Source organism: Cuculus canorus, chromosome 1, assembly GCF_017976375.1.
Source record: "Cuculus canorus isolate bCucCan1 chromosome 1, bCucCan1.pri, whole genome shotgun sequence".
Lineage (NCBI taxonomy): Eukaryota > Metazoa > Chordata > Aves > Cuculiformes > Cuculidae > Cuculus > Cuculus canorus.
The window spans coordinates 5,842,402-5,854,720 of record NC_071401.1 but is presented as its reverse complement, the minus strand read 5'-3'; positions in this window follow the sequence as shown (position 1 = coordinate 5,854,720).

The following is a 12,319-nucleotide window of genomic DNA, read 5'->3' as shown; positions in this document are numbered from 1 at the left end:
AAAATTTCTACTGCTTGAAAGTATTGAGTATATTTGCTCATACTAAAAGTTTTCAACAGGTATTCAGTAATGCATTTAAGCAAGTTGAGGAGGATAAAAATACATTCCTGAATCCACAATCTCTGTGGTCCTAATAACACAAGTCTGGGAGGAGTGTTTTGTACACCAGAAGTCTGTGCTGCCATGCAGTGAGACCTAGACAGGCTGGAGAGTTGGGTGGAGAGGAACCTAATAAAGTTCAGCAAAGGCAAGTGTAGGGTTCTGCAACTCAAGAAGAATAACACCCTGTACCAACACAGGTTAGGGGTTGACCTGATGGAAGGCAGGTCTGAGGAGAAGGACCTGTGAGTCCTGGTGGACAACAAGCTAACCATGAGCCAGAAATGTGCCCTCGTGGCCAAGAAGGCCAATGATATCCTGGGGTGCATCAAGAAGAATGTGGCCAGCAGGGCGAGGGAGGTTCTCCTCCCAACTACTCTGTGAGTAGTGAGGCTGTGTCTGGAGTAGTGTTTCCAATTCTGCGCTTCCCAGCTCAAGAAAGACGAGAAACTACTGAAGAGAGTACAGTGGAAGACCATGAAGATGGTTAGGGAGCTGGAGCATCTCTTTTATGAGGAAAGGCTGAGCAATCTGTGTCTATTTAGCCTGGGGAAGAGAAGGTTGAGAGGGGTTGTATCAATATAAATATCTAAGCACAGGTAACAAGAGGATGGGGACAGACTCTTCTCAATGGTGCCCAGCAACAGGACAAGGGGCAACAGGCACAAGCTGGATCACAGGAAGTTCCACATCAACATGAGGAAAAAATTCTTTACTGAGAGGGTGGCGGAGCACTGGAGAACAGGCTGCCGCGGGAGGGTGTGGAATCTCCTTCTCTGGAGAAATTAAAAACCTGCTTGGACGCGTTCCTGTGCAATCTGCTGTAGGTGAACCTGCTTTAGCAAGCAAGTTTGACTAGATGACCTCCAGATATCTCTTCCAACCCAAACCATTCTGTGATTCTGTAAGCACTTGTCAATCTTATTGACCCTGAGGTTTGTGGGTGTGCTCCTACTGAAAGCACAGCTGTTTTTATCAGTCTGTTTTTGTGTTGAGTTGAGTTGAGCCTGGATTTTATGGTGACTTTTAGTGGCCAGATTTATTCTACCTGTCTTTGATTACTTAGTGGAGTTGCATCAGCAAGGAGCATAGTTGGTCAAGGTCCCTGTATAGTCAACAGGAATAAATTGTTCTCTTTGCAATGCATTAATGCCTTGGCTGCGTAAAATTGCTCTGGAGAAGTACCTTTCTAGCTCTGGTAGCTACGGTGCAAGCCTGTGGTGTGTAGGCTTCTGACTTATACACTACAGTGAGTTGTGAAAAAATAGTACAAAATGCTTAAATATTCTTTTACTTGAAATGTATCTGGTACATGCATCTGCTTTGATTTAGGCATAAAAAATACTTATCCTCCAGATTCATGATATTGAAATAACTTGAAATATCATAGTCCTATTTAAATGTCTCATATTTTTACAGTATTTAATTAAGAAATAAGAATTATGGCTACAACATCTGAAATTGCTAGAAGGCATCTAATTTAATGCCCAAATTATTGCCCTGCTGCCTGGCATATTTACTCTATTTCTGCTTTTCCATAATTATTTGTTTTCTGTTCCAAACCTCTTTCTCCTTATTTAATTTTACATTATGAACAAAACACCACTGGTGTACCTCACATCAATTAAACATGAGGCTAATGAAGCATTAGACACTACTTAGACTTCTGTTCACATCCATAGAACCATTAAGGTTGGAAAAGACCTCTAAGATCATCAAGTCCAACTGTCAGCCCAACAGCACCGTGTCTATCAAACCATGCCCTAAAGTGGCACCTCTACATGATTTTTGAACACTTCCAGGGATGATGGAGACTCCAACTCTTCTCTCGGCAGCCTGTGCCAATGATTCAACACTCTTTTGGTAAAGAAATTTTTCCTAATATCCAGTCTAAACTTCCCTTGGTGCAACTTGCTTTATCACTTCATACTCGAGAGAAGAAACCAGAATTCACCTCACTACCAATTCCTTCCAGGTAGTTGTAGAGATGGATAAGGTCTCCCCTCAGCCTCCTCTTCTCCAGCTGTAGTGTAGAAGCCAGGATGAGGAGTTCATTTATTTTTCACAAGATGAACCCCTTCAGTAAAAGTTAGTATGATGTAAAGAAAGAGTACATAGGTAGGAATTAACAGAGTCAACTTCCGAGAGAAAAAAAAATACATGTACCATCCGTGCAGTGAGTTTGACTCCAAATGAAAGTCCTTACATGTGACAAATAAGTACTTATATGAGAAATATTTTATGCCAGACTCAACATTGCCAGTCACGATTCTGTATTTATTTCTGAAGTTTAGTGGTCATCGCTCCAGACACAAGTGCTGTTTATTTGTGAGAAAATAAGCAAATGCTAGTCCTTCCTACCATGTCGGTTGACAGAAAGCTGTCTTTCCACAGTGAAGTATCATATGCATTTGTTGCCATGAACACTCCTCCACAGCAATATGTAACAAGGCAATTAACCAGCTGAATCCAAAATCCTCATCATAGAATCATAGAATAGTTTGGGTTGGAAGGGATCTTAAAGATCTTTTAGTTCTAACCCGCCTGCCATGGGCAGGGACATCCCACTGGATCAGGCTGTCCAAGGATCCATCCAACCTGGCCTTGAACACCTCCAGGAATGGGGCAGCCACAGATTCCCTGTTCAACCTTTGCCAGTGCCTCACCACCCTCATGGTGAAGAAATTCCTCCTTATGTCTAGTCTAAATTTGCCCCTCTCCAGTTTATAGCCATTGCCCTTAGTCCTATCACTACAAGCCTTTGCAAACAGTCCCCCTCCTGCTTTCTTGTAGGCCCCCTTCAGTCCATTAAATCGTGGTTTGGAATATACAGCTGCTGCAGTCAGCAAGATTTGTGTATACTTCGTCTATGACTCCAAGGATTAATGATTTTTATTGTCTTTTATTGTTGGCATGTCGTTTGGTTAATCAAAGTTGTAATACAACTGCATGTGCACTTAACGTATTTTAGAAGTAAGAAGTAAGAAAAGAAACAGGCAGTCTCATAAAGGCAAATGTGTTTTTTTTGCTGTACTTTCTGTCTATATTCAGCACTTCAGATATTAGAAAATGTGTCTTATTGTACATAACAAAAAATGTCACAAAGACCAGACATCAGTATACGGCAGTGACCTCATGAATATTTCAGGAAAAAACAGATGGTTTGTATTATTTTACAAGGATAAATCACTCTCAGACCATAAAAATCTTGAGCGTTAAGCAAAAGGAAGTCTTAATTTTCTTCTTAGTGGATGATAAAGCATTTTTCAGTAAATTCTAATTACTTCATAGAGAGACTTGGAAGACCAATATCAAAATAATGAGTTATTCATAAATTGGATTTGTTAGATGCATTGTGTCAGCTAGCATTTAAAGTAAATTACTTATTTTATATACAGAACATGTTGCAATAGCCTCCTCCTCCTGTTAAGAAATCCATTAAACTCCTTGGTGTATAGTCAATTGGATCACTTGCTTACTGAGACATTCATATTTCTAATAAAGCGTAATTGGGCAATGCAGTAGGATAGAAATGTAAAAAGATGTTTTTCTTTTCTATACCACTAATTTATTAAAATCTTCTACAGACATGCAATTTCTTAAAGCATTATTTAACTTAAAAAGCTTCAAGAATGCCTATAATTAAGTGAAGAGTAGTTCTGTAGTTCTCACACAGCAGCAAACTGTAAAAAGACCCCTGAGCTACATCTGTAATGCAGATGGTGTAATGAAAACAGGAAACTTTGAGTGAAAGCTGCACCCAGTAAGGGCTTTTGGAATTAAAAAAGGGATACTTTGAAATCATCAGAACCAATACTCCAAAAATAGTGCAGGAGTGAGAAGGAAAGCTGTTGAGAAGGACAGTGAGAACAGTGCAGACAGGGAGCCCACAAGCCAGCTTCCACATTTTACATAAAGTAAAGCTGGTAATTTGGAACTGAATGATGACAGAACACTTTTGCTTTAAGTAATCATCGTATATCCTGAGGAGAACCACAATCTTAAAAGTCTGTGTTTATCTTCCTGTATATGATGTCTACCTTAACACAATACCTCATGTATTGTCATCGCTTTATGAGACGTTGTGTGTAAATGACAGAATTAAGATAAACAGATAAGAGATCATTATAAACAGATGTGTGTCACAGGAAGGTTTGCACCCATGGTGGTTTTCAAAGACCTAAATAAATTCATTTAAAGTCGGTTTTAATTATACCGGTAGGACTGCTGTGTGCTGATAGGGCATCAGTCAGGCCTCAGTTTCTGTGTTTTGACATAGCCAAGAGGCTTTTAGTGTGCATGATCTACTTATGCAACATATAGGTGTGTTAACATACATTGGCGACTGATTAAGGAAGTAAGGAAAGTCAAAAAAACCCAAAACAAAACCATATGAAGAGCCAGAATCTCTTCTCATTTACGCTTACATTATTGAAATTGTTTGATGTAATCTAGGACTTACACCGCTGTCTGGAAAAAAATTGCCCAACAAATTGATTTTGTAAGAAATAATAATTTTTAACAATAGATAGATATTAAGCAGAAATTTTTAGGTAAATAAAAAAATCCCAGAGCATTGACATCAGATTGTGTCTCACGGTTACAGAAACTAGCTTGTTAGATGTGTTTTCTTTGGGAAAATTAATTATCTTATCTCCATTTCTGTAACACAAATCCAAGTCTCTAGCTCTGATTTGTTGGTGGTGGGTTTTTTGTGGTTTTTTTTTTTTTTAGTCTTAAGTTAGTATTATAAGGATTTGTAGCAGGTATAGGGAAAGACAGTGTAATTTTAGAGGTCTAAATTATATCTTTACTTGCACTTCCGCTCTTTTTTTTTTAGATTTCCAGTTTCCTAAGTCACAACATGATCCATGTGAATTGTCTCAGATTGAACACCGTAATTTCCAAAGAACAGAAACTCTTTTTGCCTTTCATGTAAGAGAAGCAGACTTCATATCAGGAGCAGACGTAACACCAGTGAGTCCACCTTTACTCTGAGAAACACATTTCTCAGATGGTTGCAAATCCTGAATAGTAATTTTGGCAATATTTGTTTACTCCATTGGGATGTGAAGTAGAGTTAGAGTTTCAGCAATAGAAGCTGACTAAACAAGCAGTTCCTGGCAGAAAAGGCAAATGTCAGCAGCTTTACAGTAGAGTCTGCTGTTTATAATCACAAACAACAATGGAATCCAGTTCTGCTCTAAATCACATTTGCAATAATTTCCCTTTACAGAATGCATTTCTTAGAGTACAGCATAAAGCTTCTGCACACTAGATTGCTGAATTAAGCTTTATACTGAAAGCTGAAAAAGTTATGACAAAGTGATACATAGTGTTAGCACTTCTCACCAGGAATTTTAAACTTAACCTGTTTTGGAAGCATTTACTTAGATATCTTTTGCAGTCCACCTATACGCCGTGATTATTCTCTCTGTCCAAAGCCATTTGCTTTACTTCTGGTAGTTGGCAGAACACAGAAACCCTGCTCAGGGAAGGATGGTATAAGGGGATGTTTTGTTGAAGTCAGTAGAGGTTTTCACAGAATCACAGAATCACCAGGTTGGAAAGGACCCACTGGATCATCGAGTCCAACCATTCCTAACACTCCCTAAACCATGTCCCTAAGTACTTCATCCACCCGTTCCTTAAACACCTCCAGGGAAGGCGACTCGACCACCTCCCTGGGCAGCCTCTGCCAGTGCCCAATGACTCTTTCTGTGAAGAATTTTTTTCTGATATCCAGCCTGAACCTCCCCTGGCGGAGCTTCAGGCCATTCCCCCTTGTCCTGTCCCCTGTCACTTGGGAGAAGAGGCCAGCACCCGCCTCTCCACAACCTCCTTTCAGGTAGTTGTAGAGAGTAATAAGGTCTCCCCTCAGCTTCCTCTTCTCCAGGCTAAACAACTTCAGCTCTCTCAGCCGCTCCTCGTAAGACTTGTTCTCCAGCCCCCTCACCAGCTTCTTTGCTCTTCTCTGGACACACTCCAGAGCCTCAACATCCTTCTTGTGGTGAGGGGTCCAGAACTGAACACAGTATTCGAGGTGCGGTCTCACGAGTGCCGTTTTAGGGAAGATGAAGCCTAAGCACAGGGCCTGTCTGAAGCATTAACCTAAGCCCTAAAGAACCAAGTAATTCATCATGGATTTTGCTTAAGTGAAGTCTTTGTACTGCTAGAAAAGAAAGGGATTAGGCAGCATATGCAGGGGCCATGGGCCAAGCAAGCGGGATCACTGATTCTCCACGCTGTTTAATAATTATCTCATTTCTGGGCTCTATTTTGAACAGCACCAGTCGGCCTTTCCTCAGCAATACTCAGATTTAGTTTGGCAGACAGTTCATTCCAGCAGCAGCGTCCAAAAAGGGACAAGGGGTAGTACTGCATAAGGTTTGGCTCCTCCCAACTACACATTAGCCCAACAGGCTTTACATCCTCCCAGATAACCTCGTGTTACACCCCAATCATGCTACACCAGATTCATCATCAGCCTAAAACAACTCCTGCAGATTCATCTGCAACAGAGAGGGATTTCAGAAACTGATTTAAGGCAATGAATGTACATGGTACTCAAAAGAGCCCCTGACAGGGATCGATCCTTGCGATTGGTCCGTGGGTGCAGTCAGATAGTCTGCTAGAAAAAGGAAACACAAACAAATATGAAGACAAGCAGCATGAGAGATACTAATGAAGCTGATTAGATATTGCTTTGGGTTTTTTTTATGTCTGATTAGAGCAATTGACTGAATTTTTAAATTTCAGTCAAATAAGCTGATGTTCTTTTCAAAAGATTTGCATTATGTAAGAGTCATTTCAGATGTCTCAGCAAATTTAATAGAATGAAAATATTAAGAGAGGAGTACAGGTCCTGAAGTGCCAAACACTTGAACAAGGGTCAGGAACACTCCAAGTCTCTCCTCCACTAATGCATTTGGTTTGGAAATTTCCCATGGAAATACTCATTTGAGCGAAGACTCTCCTGCTGACAAGTGTTACCAACAACTTTTATGGCATGTTAGGAGGCTACAAGCAGGTCTGGAGACTTGATGACTCGAACTATAACTTTCTGTTGAACAATGATTGTGTTGATAAAATTTATGGTGTATGACCTTGCTGGTAAGAAGTTAAAACTCCCTGAAGGAACAAGACAGCAGAGGTGAAAGACGTGGTGTGGAATGTGCACACCACAAGGTTCAGCTATTGTACTCCTATGTAATTTCTGACTGTCCTTTGGCTGACTGACTGTGTGCACATTTAAGTATTGATGGGCCACAACCCAATATTGATTGACAGTTGACTGAACGTGAGCCGGCAGTGTGCCCAGAAGGCCAAGAAGGCCAATGGCACCTTGGCTTGTATCAGAAATGGCACCAGGGAGGTGACTCTGCCCCTGTACTCAGCACTGGTGAGGCCGCACCTTGAACACTGTGTTCAGTTCTGGGTCCCTCGCTACAAGAAGGATTTTGAGGCTCTGGAGTGTGTCCAGAGAAGAGCAACGAAGCTGAAGGAGCTGGAGAACAAGTCTTACAAGGAACGACCGAGGGAACTGGAGTTATTTAGCCTTGAAAAGAGGAGGCTGATAGGAGACCTTATTGCTCTCTACAACTACCTGAAAAGAGGTTGTAGAGAGGAGGGAGCTGGTCTCTTCTCCCAAGTGACACTGCAGAACGGCCTCAAGCTCCACCAGGGCAGGTTCAGACTGGGCATCAGGAAAAAATTTTCACAGAAAGAGTCATTGGGCACTGGCAGAGGCTGCGCAGGGAAGTGGTTGTGTCACCACCCCTGGAGGTATTTAAAAGATGAGGTAGATGAGGTACTCAAAGACTTTAGTGGCAGATAGGAATGGTTGGACTCGATGATCTAAGAGATCTTTTCCAACCTAGTGATTCTAAGATTCTATGAACAGTAGTGTTCAGTCACAGGGAAGCTCAGGAGTTACCATGACTGGAAGGTTTCTGGAAATTCCAGATAAGTCATGAGAGATGAAGTATAACTACTCTGTTAATTGTTTATTTTACTATAGTCTGAACTCTGTTTGGAGCACTTCTGGATAATTTCTAAAGCTGTCAGTCTCTCTGCAGTGGCACAGACTTAACAGACACCTACAACCAAGTGTTTTGTCTTATAGAAAGGAATATCTGTCTCCATGGGAAATCTGAAGAACTCTCTATCACAGATGCAGGTAGTTTGGGGAAAAGTATATGTGGAGGGGCAAAACTGGTTTTCACGTGGAAGCCAACATCCTTGGTGACAATCTAACAGGTCCTTGTCTAGGTGGAAAAAAAAATCACCTAAAAGCAATAATGTTCTCTCCATTTTCTCCAGTTAAATACTGTAAAAATGCCATAATCATTAATAAAAAGTGGAAAGCATAATGCTGCATGTTCGTATGAGGGACTGGTGAGGACTGAAAAGATTGAAATCTCTTGGGAATTAGGCCTTTGTTTCAGAGTAATGTATTTTAAGTAGATACTTCAATTATATATATATATATATATATATATATATATGCACTTATATAATGAACATCATAATGGATGTGGAAAATCTGCTTAATCGCTCATTTTTAAATGAAGCACCAAAATCACAACTGAATGAACTTTACTCAACTTCAGGAAGTGCCATTTTGGCACTTTAGGTGCCGGCATGTCACACAGCATTAAGAAATTTTACCAAATGTGAAGAAATTAATCTCGCACCTCCTCAATCTATTCCATATTGCTGATCGGGATATCACAGGCTGAAGAACTTTTTATTGTTGATAGCAGTTCAGCTTCCTATAAAACACGTTCTAGCTGTGATGCAGAAGGACTACATTTTAGGAAACTGTTTTATTTCTGCTACATCACTTGTTTTAATCTACAGAACTCAAAATTGCAAGTCTGTAAGCTCAGTTTTCTTTGCTTTTGTGAAAGCAAACGTAGTGTGTGTGTGCAGAACAGAGGCTTTGGGTGAATTGGTCAGCATACTAAAAATTCCTGCTGGTCAAACATGTTCTCTATGGCAAGATTTTCCTGCGCTTGTAGAACAGTACTCTGGGAACAGCAAAGTGATTTAGTGATGAGGATGCTAGTTGTATCACACCAGCACAGCCAAACAGCATATGCTGCAACTGGAGAATTCAAAGCTTTACTTTGCAGTAGTTAGAAAAGCATAGAGTCTCTCTCTCTCTCCTTCTCCTCCCCCTTCTCCCATCCTCACAAATTCTTTATATGAGGAGCATGCCCAGCACCATTTCAGTTCCATTTTAATCACAGAAAAAAGCTCTTGTCTGTGAAGAAAAATAATTCTTAGTCAAATTCTGCTAGTTAATAACCTTTAGGAAGCAATCCATCACCACTGAGCACCTGTACTCTAACATGGCTTCATCCTAGAAGCTGTAGGGAAGACTTGATGTGACATACCTGAAGAGATTTTAAAAGTGTAGAAGACTTCTTCACAACTCAATCCAATAAAAACAACTCCTTCAAAAGCAGAAACTTCCACAGGTAATTCCATTTTCTTATAAATCTTTCTGCTTTACATCCACCATAGGTGGCATAAAGCGACGGAGGCAACCACAGAAGCTCCAATATGTTGTATGTTCTGTGTTTGGCAAAATGGGTGCAGAGAGAGGGAGGAACGTTACAGGTGCTGCAGCAGGAACTCTCCAGGGAAGGCAAGGACATAGTCACCTTGCACCACATTTATTTGTGAACACAAATACAGCAGTGAAGAAAGAATGAGGGAGCAGAGAGAGTAGAAGCTGTGTGTGCCTTTGAAGATATTACTGACTTTATTCACTCTGCAGCTCTGACAGCTGAAGTACCTACAGTGTTAATGTGCAGAAGAGATGATGAGAGCATGTGTTATGCGAACAAGACCATAGTCTTCTCATGTAATCAGGATACAGGTAAGACTTTGAAACGTGGTGGGAAAATAACCTAAACTGTCTCAGCCTTCTCGTTGTGCTTTCATTCTTCAAACTACCTGCTGAAATGAAGAGGTTTATTTCAGTGGCAATATTTCAGTGGCATCATAAAGTGCTAGGATGAGGTAGTCTTTCCCTGACAGCTGTCTCAGGCTATCCACAGGTTCCACAAGACAACACTACCTTACCTTAGCTTTAAATTCACAGGGATGAAAGCAGCAGTAAAAACATACAGCGTCACCATCTACTGAATACACAGGCAGATTTTGGAATCTGCCTATTCACAAAGGTACTTTTGTTGATCATTTTCACTGAAGTGCTACCACTTGTGTCCAGTTCTGGAATTCCCATCTTAAGAGGGATTTGGAACTCTTGGAACAGGTCCAGACGAGGGCCATAAAGATGATTAGAGGGCTGGGATACCTCTGCTATGAGGACAGGCTGAGAGAGTTGGGGACGTTCAGCCTGGAGGAAAGAAGGCTCTGGAGAGAGCTTAGGGCAGCCTTATAGTACCTGAATGGGCTATGAGAAAGCTGGGGAGGAACTTTTGACAAGGGCATGGAGTGATAGGACGAGGGGGAATGGCTTTAAATTGGAAGGGGGAAGATTCAGATTAGATATTAGGAAGAAATTCTTCACGATGAGGGTGGTGAGGCACTGGAACAGGTTGCCCAGAGAAGTCATGGATACTCCATCCCTGGAGGTGTTGAAGGCCAGGTTGGATGGGACCTTGAGCAGCCTGGTCCGGTGGGAGGTGTCCCTGCTCGTAGCAGGGGGAGTTGGAACTGGATGATCTTTAAGGTTCCTTCCAATCCAAACCATTCTATGATAACAGGACTAAAGAAGAGCACAGTTAATAACAATATGTAATAGCGTGCATTTTCTCCTGAAAATATGAAGCCTAACATTTTAGTGCATTCAAAAACACTTAGTAGTAGTGAATACTTTTTATATACTTAAGAGTTTCCTAGTAACATAGAATTAATTCATAGTTGCTAGGAAAATTATTTCCAGGTGGTTTTATCTGCAAGGACAAGAGAAGTTTTCTGATCTGCACTCTTGAAGAATGACATCCTGGTTTTACTGAAATTGGATGGACCCCATCAGGTGGCCAGTTTCATCTGATTCCTATTCATGAGGCAGAGTTCCTTGTTGATGGAAAAGTTCAGTGAAGGCAATATAATTCAAACTGCTTTATCTGCTAACACTTAAATTTTTTACAGTTCATAATCCAAAGGACATTTCTCTAACAGATGTTTTACCAGAAAAACCTAATTTCAAATAAATATGTTGCCATTTAAAAGCTCTTTCTCACCACACTATATAACAGGCTTATTCTTCTTAGAAATTTTCTTTTCTAAATGTAAATCTTTAAAATTACAAAGATTTCAAGAAAAATAATAACGCTAAAGAGGCAACTTGTCTTCACATATTTCTAACTTACTAATATAGTGAATACATTTGAGGGTCTCAAATACTAATCTACGTGACCATCAGGAGTAGCATTTGTGACAAAGTCATTGTTGAGAATTAAACAGCATTTCTAGCCAGGTGTTATTTTTCATTCTTATACAAGGTAGGAGTGTATCTATAGATGATACATCTTTGCAAATCAAATTCAATTTCTAATTTTGACTTTTAAAAATTAAGGCATTACCGGACCAGCATGTTTGTCAGCTAACTGGCGTTTCACTGCTACAGAAGCTTACAAAGAATGTAAGCAGGTTTAAATTACTTTTACAATATTTGCATGCATTTTCATTTGTGTTTCATTCAGTTTGAACAATGAAAATGTACAGACATTCAAAAGCTACGCACTGAACATCATAACTCAATTCTTTCCTTTTAAGTTAAGACTTCCCCGGGACAATCGTATTAATATTAATGTTTCACTGTTTGCTGTAAGTAAATAACCTAAATTGCCACCCAGCATGAAGAAAATACTCCTTTTCAATTGGAGCATCAGTAACTCATGAAGGAAGGACAGGATCTGCCCATTGCTTTTATACAATATTCATTTATAAGACAGCTAGGGGTCTACTACTAAATAACTCAAAAATGCCTAAAGAACTTCCTCTATAAGAAGCATGAGAAAATTTCCCTGAAATATTACCAGATTTTTTTTAAAGTCTGTGCTTAAAACTAGAACTTTCAAAAGTGCTTTTTGTTTAGTCCTTTCCTACCTGCCATTCTGTAATTGCCTGATACTTTTCTCCCTCTCCCAAGTGTCATTTAAAATGACTATGACATGCAGAGCACAAGCTCTGTCAGGTCAGTAATTTTCAAAGAACAAATCACTGTACTGCTAGTCTA